This window comes from Mauremys mutica, chromosome 4 (assembly GCF_020497125.1).
Source record: "Mauremys mutica isolate MM-2020 ecotype Southern chromosome 4, ASM2049712v1, whole genome shotgun sequence".
Taxonomy (NCBI): domain Eukaryota; kingdom Metazoa; phylum Chordata; order Testudines; family Geoemydidae; genus Mauremys; species Mauremys mutica.
In genome coordinates this window covers 140,971,975-140,990,409 of record NC_059075.1, presented here as the reverse complement: position 1 = coordinate 140,990,409, position 18,435 = coordinate 140,971,975, and the positions used below count along the sequence as shown (strand labels likewise).

Genomic DNA, 18,435 nt, shown 5'->3' with positions numbered 1-18,435 from the left:
GTACTTTGCAAACATAGAACGTAGGAAAACAAAAACCTTGCTGCCAGGAGCTTTGCATTCAAAGACAAATCTTATCTCTACCCATGTCTGCCTTGTGGAGTTCACAATACTCATGCCTTTGCCAGCTGTTCCCTGCCAGCCCATGTCAACCGAAAAGCTGCTGCAGACTGTCTAGTGCTGTCCCTTCCTCAGGGACAGTGTGAGCAACTAGGGAAGTAGTGTCTCCCTGATATATTACAGAGGCAATAGGATGTTTTCCAGCAGGGTCATTTCAGGGCATGTGGAGGTTTATGCTATAATTGCCTGATCTGAATTGGGATAGCTCTCGCAGATGAGTTGTTCCATACTCCATCTTTCCCCTTTTCCATCCAGCAGAGGTGGTGGGTATTGGGAATTAAAGGGGAGCGATATCACCAGCAGTTCCACAGGAGAGTGCCAACTTGGATCTGTGCCTTAAACCACTCTCTAGCAAGTACTCTCAAATGCAAAGTCCCACAAAGTGTATTTCCTTCCTGCCATACAGACGGCGCTTTCAGGATAACAGGGAAAATCATTCATATGAACTGTCCTTCCTTATCCAAGTGTCTTACTAACACTGGAGGCCATGCTGCTGAACCGTGAAGTGTCTATTGGGCAGTCTACAAGGCTACACAACCACTGAAAATTTCTATGCAATTACTGCATTTCTCCACCATATTAAGATTACGTGACGTTTCTAACTACCGCCACTAGCAAACAATTCCGTAGTGTGCCAGGTGGTTTGTGATGTTAAAAATATCACTAACATTCTGGTCAAGTAGCCAAAGCCGGACAAGATACTTATGTATTCCAGATGTTGGGAAGTAATCCGTTTTCTGACGTTTGCTTACCGTGTGTGTATGCAGAGCCACGTTTTCAAACACTGTTGCCTAAGTTGCACCTTCGAAATATGTACATTAGCTTTGTGAAAAGTGAATGAGTATAATGGGAAATATTTAAACAATGTTTTAGGTAGCAGAATGTTTTGCAGTTTTGGGAAAAATGCCTGTGATGTGATATATTGATATGATACAATTATTTCACCCACTGAAATTAGGATTCCAGAGACAAAAAGGGCACTCTCCAGTTTGCACTGCTGAAAGTGCACATCCTCACTGGTCCATCCAGTCAGCCTCTAGTGTAACCAGCAGACCCTGCGTCATCCTTGGAAGACGTTCAAGAGAAGACCATAGCTGGTGGGGATGAAGAGTGCCCACAAGGCGGAACAGAAGCCATGGAGTCTGTTTGCTCCAAGACACATTTTCTTAGGTAAGCAAACTGCAGAAATTCAAGTTGTCTCCCACACCTGTTTTTGTTTCTAAATCCAGTGTTTGAGTCAAAATAATTACTGGAAAGCAAAAGAAAAATTTGGCGGTGCTGACGTTTGCCTTAGGCTTTTCTACTCCTTAACAGATCACCTTGAATATGGAATGTGGTTATTTCCTGACAATTCTGAGGACTAGGCTGTGAGATGTATGGAATCCTGAGTGCTATGCCTTGTTGTCTTTCTGAGTGCAGGGTAACCAGGAAATGCTCCATGATAGCATTCTGCAAAAGGTCTGGCTAATTATATTTGAGATATTAAACCGTAGCACATCCATGTGGTTCTATTACCTGAGTCTCTTATCAAAGGAAAACATTAGTCAAGCTATTGCCGAAGAGTGCTTCTTTGCTCCATAGAGATTATCAGTTTGCAGTGATTGATTTAGATTAGGAGTAATGGGAAGAATGTAAAAATTCTATTTCACCAGCAAGGGATGCCAAGGCATTTTGCAACTGAAGTGCAGTCACTTCTGGGATGGAGGCAGCAGACAACTGTCCAAAATTTCCTATCTTAACCATGAGCCAAAGAGACACGGGTAAACCACCCAGCTCCTACCAAAAGTGTTATGGGATCATTGGTTTCTAGGAAGAGTGCACATAAACTGTTTCTTAACATCCATGAAAGACCCCTATGCCAGTGAGCTGTGTGGAATGCAGACTTGAAAGGATGAAAGACTGAGTCTATTTTGACACTGCGGATTTAGAATTTCCCAGTAGGATAGGTAGTTCAAGCCTAATCTTCAAGTCGTCTCCAATCTCCTTTGAAGTGAGCTCTGATCTGGAACATCTAAGAACAGACACGCAGCGGGGGGGAGGGGCGGGGCGGGGCAGGAGAATGAACCAGATGAGATGGTGTCCTCTCTCCTGGTCCAAGTCTGTATAGCTGCTCCCACTCCATCCTGCCATAGTAGGAGATGGTTCCTGGCTGTGATTCAGATTGAAGTGGCCCAGTGTGTGACCATTCTAGTGGCTGGGACTGAAGAGAGTAGAAGGGACCTACTTCTGTTGTTAGTTAGAGGCAATCTTATTGGGCTCAGATAGTGAAGTTACATCCATTGTAGCAAAAAATTCTTGAGTTCCAACCCTGATGCTACGCATGTACAGTATAGATGGTGACCCACTATAAGTCTGCAACACATAAGATTATGTCTGTTACTGCAGGGTCTGGAGCAATCTCCAATCAACAGGACATGCAAAGCAGTAGAAGAGTAAAGAGAGGACCTTAATGATTGTGGGTAGGTTCTGCTGTCTCATTGATCTGCCTGCTGTTGCCTCAATCTATGCATATATATTTCCAGCCTGATTTCCTGTGTTATCTGCAGGGCTCTCATCAGATGGCAGGTCTCTGTGGGTGCCACCAACGTTGTTCCAGGTGCTCCAAGAGCAGGAGCTCTGTTCATTTGAAAGTGGCTGCAATCTAAGGCCTTGAAAGCAGAGATGGGGAAACACCTCTGAGGCTAGGTTTACGCTGCATACCTTACAGCGGCACAGCTGTGCCATCGTAAGATACGCAGTGTAGCCACTCTTTGTCGGCAGGAGAGAGCTCTCCTCCTGACAAAATAGCTACCGCCCCTTGTTAGGGAGTGGTTTTTTGTTGGCGGGAGAGCATCACCCATCAACAAAGCACTGTCCACACTGGCACTTTTTGTCGGTAAAACTTTTATCAATCGGTCGGGGAGGGGTGTGTGTTTTTCACACCCCAACCGACAAAAGTTCTACTGACATAAGTGGTAGTGTAGCTGTAGCCAGAGTCTCTGCTTTTTAATGTCTGTGTTTAACTGAAACGGCTTTAACTGAAGTATGCTGATTTCTAGTTCATAGCGTCGACATCACAGATGGTGGGTAGGTATCTAGGCTAGACCCTCAGTACTGATGGCACAGAAGCTGTGTTGGTTTACACCAGCTGAAGATTTGGCCCTGTATGTGTGTACGCACACATCTCCCTATGTGCCTACTCTAGCAGGAGAGAGCCTCTGTCTCAGAGCTGGAGGTGCTGTCACTGAAGCAGTGGAATGATTCCCCCACACCACTGTCTGAATTTGGCTCTCGAATTTCAGCTTGACAAAACAAAATGGCTGCTAGTTCAGCTGAATGCTTTTTGAATAATGTATCTTGTCATCTGTAGCGCATGAATCACACTCGCTTCCTATTAACTCAATCATTTTTCAGAGAATGAAACTGAAATTCCTTTTCTTTTCTGTTCCAAACCACTCTGAGCTGTTTTCTGTCCATGCTTGTCTTCAAATAGACTTTGGCCTTTAATTCTTTTCAGCAGAACAAATTAAATGCAGTGCACGCTGAAACACTATGAAATAGCATTAGTCCTCACATATTCCTTGTTGCATTTATAAGTGCTGCTGTAAAACAATACAAAAACCTCTACTTTAGCTGGCTGCATCTCGTAGAAGAATTCCAATGTGGTCCAATGGTTAGAGGAGGGCACGCAGAGTCAGGACTCTGCCACTTATTTACTGTGTGACCTTGAGAAAATCATTGTGCCTCAATTCATACATCTATAAGATGAGTAATACATACCCACCTCCCAAAGGGGTCACTACATTTAATTAACATTTGTGAAGTGCTGTTATGTGTGAAAGGGGCTTATAAAAACCCAACTTGATGGCATTTCTGTGCTAGGATGTTTGGCTGTAATATGATAACCGTGGAACGCCACTTTGGATCGATTACAAAATTTCAGGGAATGTTCTAGGCATCGATCGGCAGAACCCTACTGATTTTGGTTAAAGTCAGCAGAGGGAAATTGGAGATACGTGGAACCCCTAACCTCCGGTTAGCAGAGCTAGCAGCTTCAGCCACCTCTGTAATTGTCTACAGATCAAATAACTGGTGGATGGCAGCCATTAACACATTAAAGCATAACAGTATCTACCCCTCATTTTAGCTCTGCCTGTCCTCCCAATTCACTTTAAAAATGTTGACTGAGAAAGAAAAGAAGAATGGGTGGGGGAGGGCGCACACAACCCCTGGCAGAGGGAGAATGTGGGACCTGGTATGGGGAGAAGGGGGGGTTCACACAGAGCATGAAGAGGACTGGGGGTGCACACAGTCCCTGGCATGGAGTAGAGAAGAGAGAACACAGAGCCTGTAGCATGGAATGGAGGGGTTGCAACAAGTCCCTGAAATAAAGGGGGATGGGAGGGTGGTGTGGGTCCGGGAGGATGGAGGGATGCAAGGACCCCCTGGTGTGTACAGTGAGCTTCACTGACAGAAGCAAAAAAAGCGTGAGACCCCCTAGTTATTATGGCTTGCAGTATTTCTGCTGCATCCTTTGTCTGTTTTCTGACACACTTCATTTCAGCTGAACCATTAACATTTTTGTTGCCTATCGGATGGACATATTGTAGCAAGGATGGATTTGAAATGCATCAGGAAATTAGCTTATAATGATAGTATTTTGCACTTAACATCTTTCATGTCCAAGAATCAAAAAGTGCTTTATTAAGGTAAATAAGTATTATCCCTATTTAAAGATGGGGCAGCTGAGGCACCAGGATGTCTTGTATGACCTTGGACAAGTCAGTTTCAAGTTAGTAACAGAACCCAGGTCTTCTGATACACGTTTACCTGCTTTCATTAATAGATACTGCCTCTTCCTATTATGTAGTTAATATTGTAGATCATTGGTGGCAGGTAGGCAAATTAGTTTGGCTAAACTTATTGTCTTACTCTGGGCAATGGATGGGGCCTGTTCAGTGCTGCCTGAGCAGCTTTTAATGGAAGCCCAGTTAATACAAGTGTGTGTGTGTGCGTGTGTGTGCTGGTGTTTGCATTTATCCCTGTAGTTCCCTAGCTGAGAGGCACTCACCAAAGTTTATTGTCAAGTCATTTGTAAAATATGTACTTGTTGCACTTGAAACTATTTGTTTAGCTGGAGGCCATGCTAAATGACTCTGTACTAATTTTCCTGATGTGAAAGAGGAAGAATTACCGCTGACGTGCATGAAATAGCCTGTGCATTGCATACCTAGACATGTTTAGTACATGAAAACAAACACAAACCTGTTACCCTCCTTTTAGTATTAATCTAAAGCAGAGGTTCCCAAACTTTTCTTATTGCATACCCCCTTCCAGATCTACCAGCTGCCCGAATACCCCCTTCCAGATCTACTAGTTGCCTGCGTTCCCTTACCTGTCTGACCACTGATACTTTGTGTTCTTCATAGCACTGCCTGTCTTGAGCCATCAGCCCATATTTCACTGTTATGTACGAATAGAGTTATAGTGCGATGTATACAATTGGAAAAAACAACCCTGAGTAAGTTCTGAGCTCAGTTAAACTGGACAGTTGCCGTGCAACTGAACCCGCGCTGTACGGTGATTGGAGGTGAGGGCTCTGTACATCAGTGTCTCCGTGACTTGGTGTTCTCATTGATACATCATAAAGTCAATGAACTACCATATTTTATATAACAAATTCCCACCAAATTTTGTCTGAATAGTCTATTAGAAAAATGCAATAAATAAAATAATAAACCCACTATTACATAATTTCTTCTTTGTACCCCCGGAGATGTCTCATGTACTCCCAGGAGTATATGTACCACAGTTTGGGAACCTAAAGCATTGGTTCCATGGAGGTAGAGAGCTGGGTGAAGTATTCTACTGAGATGTCCAGTGTTTTTAAAGCTATTAAACTAATTAGGTCAACCTTAAGTCAATGGGACTGTTAGCCAAGCATCCATGAGACTATTCCATGTTGTTAGTCTTCTCTCTTAGCTAGGTGCCCCAAAAGCCTCCCTTTATTGGATATTTCACTTTCTCAGTGCAGTAATTCTTCAGAGGTCCACACAGTTTAGCACCAGGGGGATGAGTAACTCAACCTGTGTCTATGCTACAAGTGCTACAGCAGGTGCACTACCTACGTTGACAGAAGGGTTTGTTGTTGGTTTTTTTTGGTCCGTGTAGTTAATCCACCTCTCTGAGAAGGGATAGCTAAATGTAGCTGCATCTACGCTGGTGGTTAGAGTGTCCTAACTACGGCATGTGGAGGCAAAATTTTTCACAGCCCTGAGTGCTGTAGCTCGGTCAATACGATATTTAAATATGGACCAGGCCTTAGAGCAGGGGTAGGCAACCTATGGCACAGGTGCCGAAGGCGGCACGCAAACTGATTTTCAGTGGCACTCACACTGTCCGGGTTCTGGCCACCAGTCCGGGGGGCTCTGCATTTTAATTTAATTTTAAATGAAGCTTCTTAAACATTTAAAAAAACTTATTTACTTTACATACCATAGTTTAGTTATTTATTATAGATTTATCGAAAGAGATCTAAAAATGTTAAAATGTATGACTGGCACGCGAAACCTTAAATTAGAGTGAATAGATGAAGACTCGGCACAGCACTTCTGAAAGGTTGCCGACTCCTGCCTTAGAGTTTGTTATAGGGCTCCTAACCCACTGTCTTCCAGATGAACCTGTTTCAATCCATTTCAGCTTGATGGTTATTGAAAGCTCTTTCCATTAGATGGATGCTTGCAGCCCATATTAAATTATTTGGTGTCCTCCATCTGTCAGTATCCCTGTCACAAAAAACACCAACATAATGGGCAGTCTCAGCACAGGCCAAGGACTGAGTGGATTGTGGAGACTGAATTAGCCACTTGTTCCCAGGTTAAAGTCCAAGGTGGAGCAGGATGGGGGCTGCCCAGGCTGCACCTGGTTTATGAGTAAAGTACTCAACCTTAAGTAGTTCTCATCAGCATAAAATAACTTTTTAGGGGGTAAAAAACAAAAACAAAATAGAATCACTCACAAGTGTTTTCCTAGTTTGGTGTTAACCTTGCTACCTGGCTGTTCAGTTTAAAAGTTCTTTCTTTCCAGAGAAAGTGGTTGCAAGGTAAAAGTGTGAATTCCTAAACAAAGCAGTAGCTTTCACTTCACCTTTCTAGTGGTTTAATATGTTTCCATGACTTATGAACAGTGCGTATAATTGTTGTGTTTCATAACCTTTTCTGGGTCTGTCTCAATTGAAGTGAAAAATGATGCAGTACAGCTTAGTTGTTGCAAAACATTTTACACGGTAATGTAATTTACATACATGATAGGAGTCCGGGAAGTCAGCATTGCCCAGTCTGTGTTGACACTTTTCATGACCTTCAAAGACCTTGAGTGGAGAGAGGGAAGAGGAAGTGGAGAAACAGAGAAGGTGAGGAATTGTTTTGTCTTTTAAAGTAAAAAGTGGAGCCCTTTACTAATAAACACAACTTACAAAATCAGACCATTTTTAGTGTTACTTTAAACACCATCTGTTTGAGAAACACTTATTTTAAATGTAGCCCGCAAGCGTCTTTTTTTATCATCATCAGTGCTAATAAATAGCTTGATACAATATCTCTGTGACAGTGGGGACATTTCTCTCTTTTCATACTTACAGGTTTAAAGCCAGATAATTTAGCTTGCTGGATATATTGCAGGAAAGGTATTGCACTTGAGCTGCCTAAGAGATCCAAGAGCTAAGTACATTTTACTTTCTCCTCGCACTCCCCCACCCCACTTCCTCCTCCAGGTATTGCTGTTAAGACCAGCTCATCAAGCATTCCCTAATTGTTCCCAACATCTTGTTTGCATGTGTTTGCCATGTCGTACTTGAACTGTAAATTAATCTGGGCAGTAAATATGTGGGCTTAATTCTGATAGTTAAAGCCTTATATGGCAGCCTGGGGTTGAACTCGCCCTGCTAATGTGAGTTAAAAGCCAAGTTGCCATGTCTTCACTGCTGTTTTAACCTGAGGTAAGAACATACCATTTTTTGTACATAGACACACTGTGTGTAGTACAGCACCACTGAACTGCTGCTACCTTAGAAAATGGTATTCAGAATGCTGCACAATATTGGTAGGATCACAAATTCTGGCCAGGGCATCAAGGCAAAATACCACTCTTATGAAAATTGCCATGGCATCTTCTAATGTCCATGAAGAACAGACAGCGTCACTTCTTAAAGGGCTTGTCTACACTTAAAATGCTGCAGTGGTGCTGCTATAGCACTTCAGTGAGGATGCTATCTATCCCGATGGGAGGGCTTCTCCCATTGGTGTAGGTACTCCATCTCCCCAAGAGGCTGTAACTGTGTCAGTTGAGGAAGCCCTCCTGCTGTCTACACTGGGAGTAAGGCGGCTATACTAGCGTTGCTCGTGGGTGTGGAAAATCCACACTCCGAAGTGATGTAGTTATACCAACATAAGTTGCGAGTCTAGACTGAGCCAAACTTACATATGAAAGACAGCTAATTGTATGGATCTCAATTTATTTACTGAAGAAGGAACATGGACTAAGTTGACCTTGGTAGGGTTTGAACCTGTGATTCCAAGGAAATGAGATGTTTAAACCTTAATGCTTGGCCTCCTACAGCATATCCTCCAATATAGGAACCACTATCCATTAATGTAAATATATTATGCACAATTCTATTTTTATTAATTTATTTTTACACACAGGAAGATTATTTTTAATTTTTGTTTTATCTTCAGTTTGTAATTTTCATATGCAAATGTCTCTAGTTGGGTTAAGAATGACCTCAACAGTGCATGCTTAGCATTACCTTTGGCTCACTTGACGTGGTTTGGCTTGTGTTGAAGCTCAAGGCTAGAGAATTATAAGGAGGAAGAAGCCAAAGCAAATATAAACACTTTCGAGAACTATTTTTCTCTCCCTGTGCAGATTATAAAATTGCTGCATGTCTGATGAGCTTGGTATTTCCCACTAGCATTAATCTCTGCAAGAGTGAACCAACAGTTTTTTAAATTTTTTGGTGGAGGGAAAAGGGGCTGATTGAACAAGCTTTTGGTGAATATAAAAGCAGTGCTGCAGTATAGTCTTACTTTGGATCAAACCTCTCTTCTGACCTGATAGACAGTCTGCAAAGAGGAGTTCATAGAAGTTGAAGGCAGTTAAATATGATTAGCTGTTGACATAAAATATTTTTTTAATTTGGATCCTGCACTGGAAGAATTGGCTGGGCATCCTGTTGCATGTGCTTAACTACAAACATGGGATTAGGCTTAAAGTTAAGCACATTAATAAGTGTTCTGCTGGATTGAGATCTTAGTTTCTAATTCCTTCCCTCCATCATTTTTTCACCTGTAGGACTTAAACTTGATGGATCATCATTTTGTGCTGTAGAACAGAAGCATAAACTACATATTTAAAAGCCAGTAGTTTCTCTCTTTGATTTGAGGAATATCAGAATTATTCGTTAATGTTGGAAAAAGGAGGAAAAATTATGAACTTTCAATAGTCTCACTATAGATACAGAGAAAAAACTTTATTTTCAGCGTGTTCTTGCCATTCATAATAACATTTTTGAATGTTCCAGCACTGACTCCAAAGTTGCCCAGCATCTGAAAATTCAGTTAACTATACACAGTACTGCCACATCACTATTACTCCACTGCTCTGGGTTCTGTGAGGTTTGAGTGCCTTCATTTTCCATTACGTATCATTGCTTTGTAAGATCAGAACCATGGGAGACAGAACCCATTTTTACAAAATTTGACCAACATCTCAAACTTTCCATCCTCAGTTTAAATGCCTGTAATTTTTTTCCGAGTATTTTTTTAAATGAACACTTTCCCTGACCCCCCATACTCGATCTCCTCAACCTCTTTTGGGTCTTGTGATGATGGTGGCCTTTTAATATATGTTATAAATTTCTAATTATGATGAATTATAGAAGAGTAGAATGTAATGAGATAAGAAGAACATAAGAACGACCAACCTGGGTCAGATCAATGGTTCATCTAGGCCAGTATCCTTTCTCTAACAATTGCCAGTGCCAGATAATTCATAGAGAATAAACAGAACTGGGCAGTTTTGTGTGATCCACAATCTGTTGTGTATTCCCCGCTTCTGGCAATTGAAAGTTTAGGAACACCCAGAACATGGGTTTGTGTCCTTGATCTTCGTGGCTAATAGCCATTGATGGACCTATCCTCCATGAACTTACCTAATTCTTTTTTGAACCCAGTTATAGTTTTGGCCTTCAACATCCACGGGCAATGAGTTCCACAGGTTGACACTGTTTTGTGTGAAGAAGTACTTCCTTATGCTAATTGTAAATCTGCTGCCTATTAATTTCATCAGGTGACTTCTAGTTCTTGTGCTATGTGAAGGGGTAAATAACTCCTTATTCTCTTGGTCAATGCCATTTCGTGGCTACCCTTGAAACACAGCCATCAATACCGTCAGTCCCACCAATAATCAGGGATCTGGCCTGTTCTTCTGAGTGAGCGGCTCCACAGGAGTCTCTGTGGCACTGAGGAGAGGTGGCCCCAGACAGAAGGCCTAGAAGGTCAAGGTTCTAATCTCCACCCAGACACAAGTGGCAAAGGGCTTGGTGGTAGCCTATGCCGTGGGTTCCCCCCCCCCCAGCGGATCCATCTTGCTGGCAATACTAGGGACTGTGGGAGTCCTAATCCATACAGCCAGGATCAGTGCATGAGTCCTGCTTGCCATCACCCAGCCATACGCAACCAGTCCAATCAGTATATTCAGAGGAGGAAGGGGAGTCAGTTCCAGTGGTTCCGGGAACAATCTTGTCATCAGATGAAGTGGTCACTCCATATCCTTCTCTGCCAGAACACCATCAAGAATTCATGCACATGATAGTGGCAGAAATACAAATATAGCTGGAAGGAAATTCAGGATCCTCAGCACATCTTACTAGACATTCTTCAGCCCTCTGATCCCAGTCCAGTTGTGCTCCCTATCAACGAGGCCATCATAGACCCATTGTGTTTTCGATGGACATACCCGTTCTAGAGATATGTAGAGCAGCTACTTGGAGCTCTTTGCGTACTTTCACAAGACATTACGCCCTGGTACAGTCATCAACTGTGGCTACGGCTATGGGGACAGCAGTACTGCAATCAGCTATTGCTTCTGTGTCCTTGCACCCATCTCTTGTCGGACTACTGCTTGTTAATCTCCCACATGTGGAATTAACATAGGGACCATCACTCAAAGAAGAAATGGAAGTTACTTACCTGTAACTGGAGGTTCTTCGAGATGCATGGTCCCTATCAGTATTCCGCTACCCATCTTCTGTCTCCTCTGCTGCAGATGGGAATGGGAAACTGGAGAGGCATTGGCCCACACTGCCTTTAGTGCCCTTGGAGGGAAGCGTGAGGAGAGCTAAGGCATTTGTCCCAGACAATGGACACTACTTGCAAGAAATTCCAGATGCAGGCACGTGGTGCCCATGCGTATCTCACATGTGGAATACGTATAGGGACAACACATCTTGAAGAACTTCAGGTTACAGGTTTGTAACCTCCAAGGTAACAGCTAATTTAGACCCCATATTTTGTATGTAGAGTTGGGATTATTTTTTCCAATGTATATTACTTTGCACTTATCAACATTGAATTTCATCTACCATTTTGTCATCCAGTCACCCAGTTTAGTGTTGTCCCTTTGTAACTCTTCACAGTCAGCTTTGGACTTAGCTATCTTGAGTAATTTAGTATTGTTAGCAGATTTTATCACTTCGCTGTTTACCTCTTTTTCCATGTTGAACAGCAGTGGTCCCAATAGAGGTCCTTGGAGGACCCTGCTATTTACTGCTCTCCATTGTGAAAACTGACTATTTATTCCTACCCTTTGTTTCCTATCTTTTAGCTGGTTACTGATCCATGAAATGACCTTCCTTCATATCCCATGACTGCTTAGTTTGCTTAAGAACCTTTGATGAGGGACCTTGTCAGAGGCTTTCTGAACATCCAAGTACACTATATCAAATGGATCACCCTTGTTCACATGCTTGTTGACTTTCTCAAAGAATTCTAATAGATTGGTGAGGCATGATTTTCCTTTACAAAAGCTGTATTGACTCTTTCCTGCCATATCATGTATGTTTTGTGTCTGATAATTTTGTTTTTTTTACTATAGTTTCAATCAGTTTGCTTGGTACTGAAGTTAGGCTTACTGGTCTGTAAAGATCACCTCTGGAGCCTGTATTTAAAACAGGTGTCACATTAGCTATCCTCCAGTCACCTGGCACAGAGGCTGATTTAAGAGAGAGGTTATATACCACAGTTAGTAGCTTTACAATTTCATATATGAATTGTTTCAGGACTCTTAGGTGAATACCATCTGGTCCTGGTGACTTATTAATGTTAAATTTATCAACGTGTTGCAAACCATTTCTATTGACACCTCAGTCTGGGACAGTTTCTCAGATTTGTAACCTAAAAAGAATGGTTTGAGCGTGGGGATCTCCCACACATCCTCTGCTATGAAGACCACTGCAAAGAACTCATTTAGCTTCTCCACAACAGCTTTGTCTTCCTTGAGTGTACCTTTAGTACATTGATCATCCAGTGGCTCTACTGACTGTTTGCCAGGCTCCCTGCTTCTGATGTACTTAATTTGTTTTCTGTTAGTTTTTGTGTCCTTATCTAGTTTCTCTTCAAATTCTTTCTTGGCCTGTCTTATTGTACTTTTTACACTTGACTTGTCAGAGTTTTATGCTTCTTTCTGTTTTCCTCACTAAGATTTGACATCCAATTTTTTAAAATGCCTTTTTGCTTCTACCTGCATCTTTTACTGTGCTGATGAGCCATGGTGGCATTTTTTGGTCTCTTACTGTTTTTTATTTGGGGTATACATTTAGTTTTAGCCTCTATTGTGGTGTTTTTAAATACTCTCCCTGCAGTTTGAAGGCATTTCACCCTGGTGACTGTTCCTTTTAATTTTCTTTTAACTAGCTTTCACATTTTTGTATAGTTCCCCTTTTTGAAGTTAAATGCTACTGGGACGGGGTTTTTTTGGCATTTTTTCCCCTACAGGGATATTAAATTGATTTACATTATGGGTTGTTATATTCACCTCTTGGGCCAGATCCTGCATTCCTGGTAGGACTAAATCAGGAATGGGCTCTCTCCTTCTGGGTTCCAGGACAAGCTTCTCTAAGAAACCATCATTTACTATGTCTAGAAATTTTATCTCCGCATCCCTTCCTGAGGTGATATGTATCCTGTCAATATGGGGATAGTTAAAATCCCCCATTTTTATTGCGTTTTCTGTCTTTGTAGCCTCTTTGAGCTAGAAATATGCACTTGGGAAAACTGCCCTTAAGAGCTTTTGAAAATCCCATTCTGGGCGATTAACAGAAATAAAACTGAGACAAAAGAATCAAAGGCAATAAGGTCAGATTAAAAATCAGTGCCAGAATTAAAATCTGTCTTTTTTCAGATCTGTCTTTCAGCTTGCTATGAAAATTAGGTTAGGAATTTATTTTCTTTGCATGAAGGACCAGGCCTGCACATGTTGTTACTGACTTCCATTGAAACAATACAAATAACTAGTTAGGAAAAGATTAAGTAAGAGTGAAAGCAGGTGCAGAAGGCAGGCATAGACATAGGGTAAATACCTGACAGGAGTGAGTGATCATTGTAATTATGGGACACTGTTTACCACAGGAAAGGAGATTATATATGCTTTCCTTTGTGGGTGACCCTGCCTGCCTCCTGACGCCCGACTCATGGTTTGCCCTCTGGCCCTCTGGGACCCAACTCAGCCTGACTCCTGCTGTGACCACTAGATTTGACCACCCATGACCCAGTTCTGACTGCTCACTCCTGCATCTACTCTGCTACAAAATACCACAAACTCTCCTAGAAACCAAGATTCGAGGGAGGGGGGCATGTTTCCAGCCCCTTACCGAGTTGGACATGTTGTAACTGGCTGGATTCTTGCAAATCCAAGAGCTCCAGCTGCCCAAAACATCAGCCTTTTTGTGTCTCTCTCTTAAATCAGCCTGCAGGTGTGCTTTCTCATTTGGGCAATCCAAATGGCTTGTTGTGACGCATCTGTATTCATGTGCTTGCTGGACAGAACCGCCTTTTCAGGGCAGTTTTCCCACAAGTGCGTATTTCTATGTGGTTGGTGGCAGGTATACACAGGAACAAACAACTGCTTTGAGTCAACTTCCTTATCTGTTAGAGTTCAGTTTCCACTGAAGTCAGTGGGAGTTTTGGGTGTGTAAGGAGTGTCAATTTGAACCCATGATTAACTCTGTGACAGATCATTCTTCTTATAGTCTGTCTGATATGTAATGTATGTGTATTGCTTTTTATTTTATCACAAAGCATGCAGATGGATTTATGCACTTTTTAAATAGTATATTCTCCAATTTTGAAGAAAATAAAAGGAAACCCCATCGTCTTACATTTAAATCTGGGGCTAATCTATTGTTTTTGATCTGCAGCCAACTGTCCTCTTACATACTGGGTAATATCCCCATCAACTGCATGCTATATATTACTAGCACCAACAATGCACAGTACACTTTTCAACTAAACTTTAAAGTTCAAAAAATAAAAATGACAAAGCAATGAATGTCTTGCCTACCATATTCTCTAACCTGATCAGACTTTTAGAAAAGGTGAAAATAGTTAACATTTCTGCTATATGTTTCTCTCCTTTTCAAAAAAGAAAGGCGAAGGTGTGTTTGCAAAGCAATACATTGATTCTGACTTTTGTTTTGTTTAAGAATTTAATTAGTTCCACAATAAGCAATACTATTGTAAAACCTTTGAAGTGGGAGAGGGGAGGGAATGCATATCTGCCAAATGAAGAGGAACTCTGGGTAAACTCTGCTGGTCTTTGCTTTACCTTAATAACTGAACCTTTGACTTGAAGAAAACATGGATAAAAAACCCATTGGTCTCAGTATGTTACAAAAAAGGAGCGTCAGAAACATTAGTGTGTCATTCTGCTATTCTGGAGTTTTCACAAACAGTGGTTAAACAGTACAAAAAATTATTTTATTTTTGTTTAAGAATCAGAGAAAAGGTAATATTTTGTTTTCCGTTTTTAACACACAATAAATGTCACTCGGCTTTTTAGATAGTTTTCAATATAGAAGTAGGGAATACTAAAGAATACAGTTTCAGAAAACGTTTTGTTAAACTTTGGCTTTTCATTTCACTAGCATTCAAGTCCTCTTGTCAAGAAACCTCTGCAAGAATTAAACACTGTGATTAGGTTAAATAGGAAGTTAATATGCTGGTATTGTAACAAAATTCCTTTTGTTTTTGTTTTCAAAAATATCAGATGAATTTAAAGCAATACCTTGGTTTAATAGCTGAGTTTTTTTACATGTCAGAACCAAACTACTACTATTTTTGGAATAAGAAAAACAGTGAAAAGGTTTTTCAAGTCAAGCTTCTGGGCACGATTTAATAAACAGAAAAAGAAGTATTAATTATCGCGTCTTTTAATTATCTGAAAGTAATGCAAATTGTGTGTAATGTACAGTAGAAACTCATTAATTGTGAGGCCCATTGTGGATCATTGAATTTTGTGAATTAGCTAATAACTGAATTTTATATAAAAAGAAAATCAAACATACTATATCACAGAATTCATATTTTCCTTCATTTGTTTTGACAAATATGGGTTTGAGGTTTTTTTTTTTTAAAGTTGTCTGTATATCATGAATTTAGTTACAAATACATTTTAGTACCTCATGACCTGTTATGTTGTTTATTTTGTTGGGTCTTGAAGAAATACAGTACTTTTAGCCATTTATCTTCAGAGGTGCTGTTCCTTGCAATATAAAGTAGTCAATCAGTTCTAAAGGTAGATGTCCCTTCTGTAGAGGTAGTGATGGAGTGTTTTGATTTTAATTATTTACAAGAATTTTTAGCACAAATGAATATGTACTTTGCTGTAATTTGTAAAAGTACACATGTTAGTAAGATGAGCCCTTATTAAAGATCTGCTCTAATTCCCTACTGAAGGCCAGGTGACTCTTCCCTTTGATTTCAGTGGGTGTGTGACTGGGCCTGTGACATGCCATCATTACTTCTCAGTAAGTGTTCAAAAGCAGAGTGAGACTTTTGGACAAAATTTTCAAATGTGGTTAAAAGTTTGGTTTAGTTAGGTTCCTCACTGGCTTAGGCCTTACTCAAAATGGGACTTAGGCTTCTAAGTCACTTATGCATAAGGCTGCAATTTAGTCGTGGAATCCAGCGCCGGCTGGGAGCTGCAGGGTCCCCTGCCACCTGTGGAGACAGGGAGCTGCGGGAAGCAGGTAGACTCCCACAGCTCCCAAGCAGTAGCGGGAACCCCCAAAGCTGCTGGCCACCACGGGTGGTAGGGGGGACCCTGGAGCTCCGAGCCCCCATGGATATTTTTAGTAAAAGTCAGGAACAGGTCATGGACTTCCGTTAATTTTTCATTGTTGCCCGTGACCTGTCCCTGACTTTTACTAAAAATATTTGTGACAAAATCTTAGCCTTACTTATGCACTTTGAAAATTAAACACACAAATTAGTGGCCTGATTTTTCAGAGGCACTAATGTAGTCAAATTGAAGTCAATAGGCTCTATGGGTGTTCAGTACCTCTGAAAATCTGGCAGTTAATATTGGTGGTTAAATATGGAGTCATAAGGTCTGGATTTTCACAAGTATCTAGTGATTCTGGGTGCCTAAATTTTGGTGCGCAAGTGAGAAGCTGTACATTCAGTTCCAAATGTTACAATTACTGGTTTTAATAGCACTTCCTGCAGTGATCATTGTGCTTTTTTTTTTTTTTTTTTTTTTAAATCCACAGATGATGGTTACCATACTGCATGGTGCTAGCCATAACTATGGATTCTGGAAGAGGAAGGTGATGAGCAGAGGTAATTTCCAGGGAAGGAAAGGAAGAAAAATGATCTGCAGCAAAAGATATGAGACAATCTAATGGCTGGAGGTTGAAGCTAGACTGGAAATTGAGAATGGAAATAGGGTGTACATTTTTAACAGAGAGAATAGTTAACCATTGGAACCACTTACTAAGGGTTGTGATGGATTCTTCATTTTAAAATGAAGATGGGATGTTTTTCTAAGATATGCTCTAGGAATTATTTTGAGGAAGTTATATGGTCAGTGTTATACAGGAGGGCAAAACAGATGATCGCACTGATCCCTTCTGGTCTTGGAATCTATGAATTATCTGTGAACAGAAAAAGTTTCAACTCCACCTAATAATTTTGTTGTTTGGGGGGAAACAAAAAAGTTCATTACTAAAACTGTTTGTATTCAGGGAATTGTGTCAAACTGACCCTGATAGCCATCTTTAGTATGAGCCAAGGTAGAGCCAAGCTCAGGAATAATAGTCCTAAATTATTTATATTATCTTGCCTGGTACTGATTTTGGAGTGACAGGCCTATAATTACCCAGCTTCGTCCTGTTAACCCTTTTTAAATAATGGCACAGTATTAGCTTACTTCCAGTCTTATAAAACTTCTCCTGTGTTCCATAACTTGTTGAAAATCAATATTAATGGTCCAGTGAGCCTCTCAGCCAGCTCTTTTAAAACTCTTGGGTGCAAGTTATCTGGACCTGCTGATTCAAAAATGTCTAACTTTAGTAGCTGCTGCATAACATCCTCCTATGATACAAGTGAAGTGGAAAGAGTGTCATCATATGATGAGATTGTTATGGGTTTTCCCCCCCTCAAATACAGAACAGAAATATTTATTGAACACTTATGCTTTTTTTGCCTTATTATTAACAATTCTACCATTTCCATCTAGTAATGGACCAGTACCTTTGTTAGGATTCTTTTTAGTTCCTAATATACTTTTAAATTATTTCTATTGTCCTTACATCTGCTGGTCATAGACTACTCCTGGGGGAATTTGGTGCAAAAAATTAAAAATTCTGCGCACGATATTTTAAAATGCTGCAAATTTTGTCAAAATAACACCGCATAATCATGCCAATTTCAATTATTTTGGTAATTTATTTCAAAATACCTGTCAGCAAGAATGTGTGTAACAAAAATTTTCCCAGGACTAGAGAGTTAAAAAAACAAACAACCCCTTATGACAACGCAGTTCCTGTTTCTCTGCCCCCCTGCCCGTCAGAACCCAGCTGGGATTCAGATATCCACAACCCCTCCCGCCAGAGCCCAGCTGTGTGCCCCCCCCTTGCCAATACATCCAAACTCCCTCCCCACAGAGGTCAGATGTGGGGGCCCCCCCCTTGTCCAGGTACCTGCACCCCTTCCCTGCAGAGCCCAGCCACAGGGCCACCCCTAGACTAGACACCTGCCTTCAAAGCCCAGGGATCCAGAGGGA

General features: G+C 41.1%; 1 long non-coding RNA gene across 4 annotated transcripts in view; it reads left to right on the top strand.

Moving 5' to 3' along the window:
- The window catches only part of LOC123369597, a 79,928-nt gene extending 62,090 nt beyond the window's left edge, over positions 1-17,838 (top strand). For all 4 annotated transcript variants that reach the window (XR_006579097.1, XR_006579100.1, XR_006579099.1 and 1 more), the window contains 3 exons: positions 1,076-1,287; positions 2,503-2,576; positions 16,922-17,838. This is a non-coding gene — a long non-coding RNA (uncharacterized LOC123369597). The remainder of the gene's footprint in view (positions 1-1,075; positions 1,288-2,502; positions 2,577-16,921) is intronic.
- The last annotated feature ends 597 nt before the right edge of the window (positions 17,839-18,435 follow it).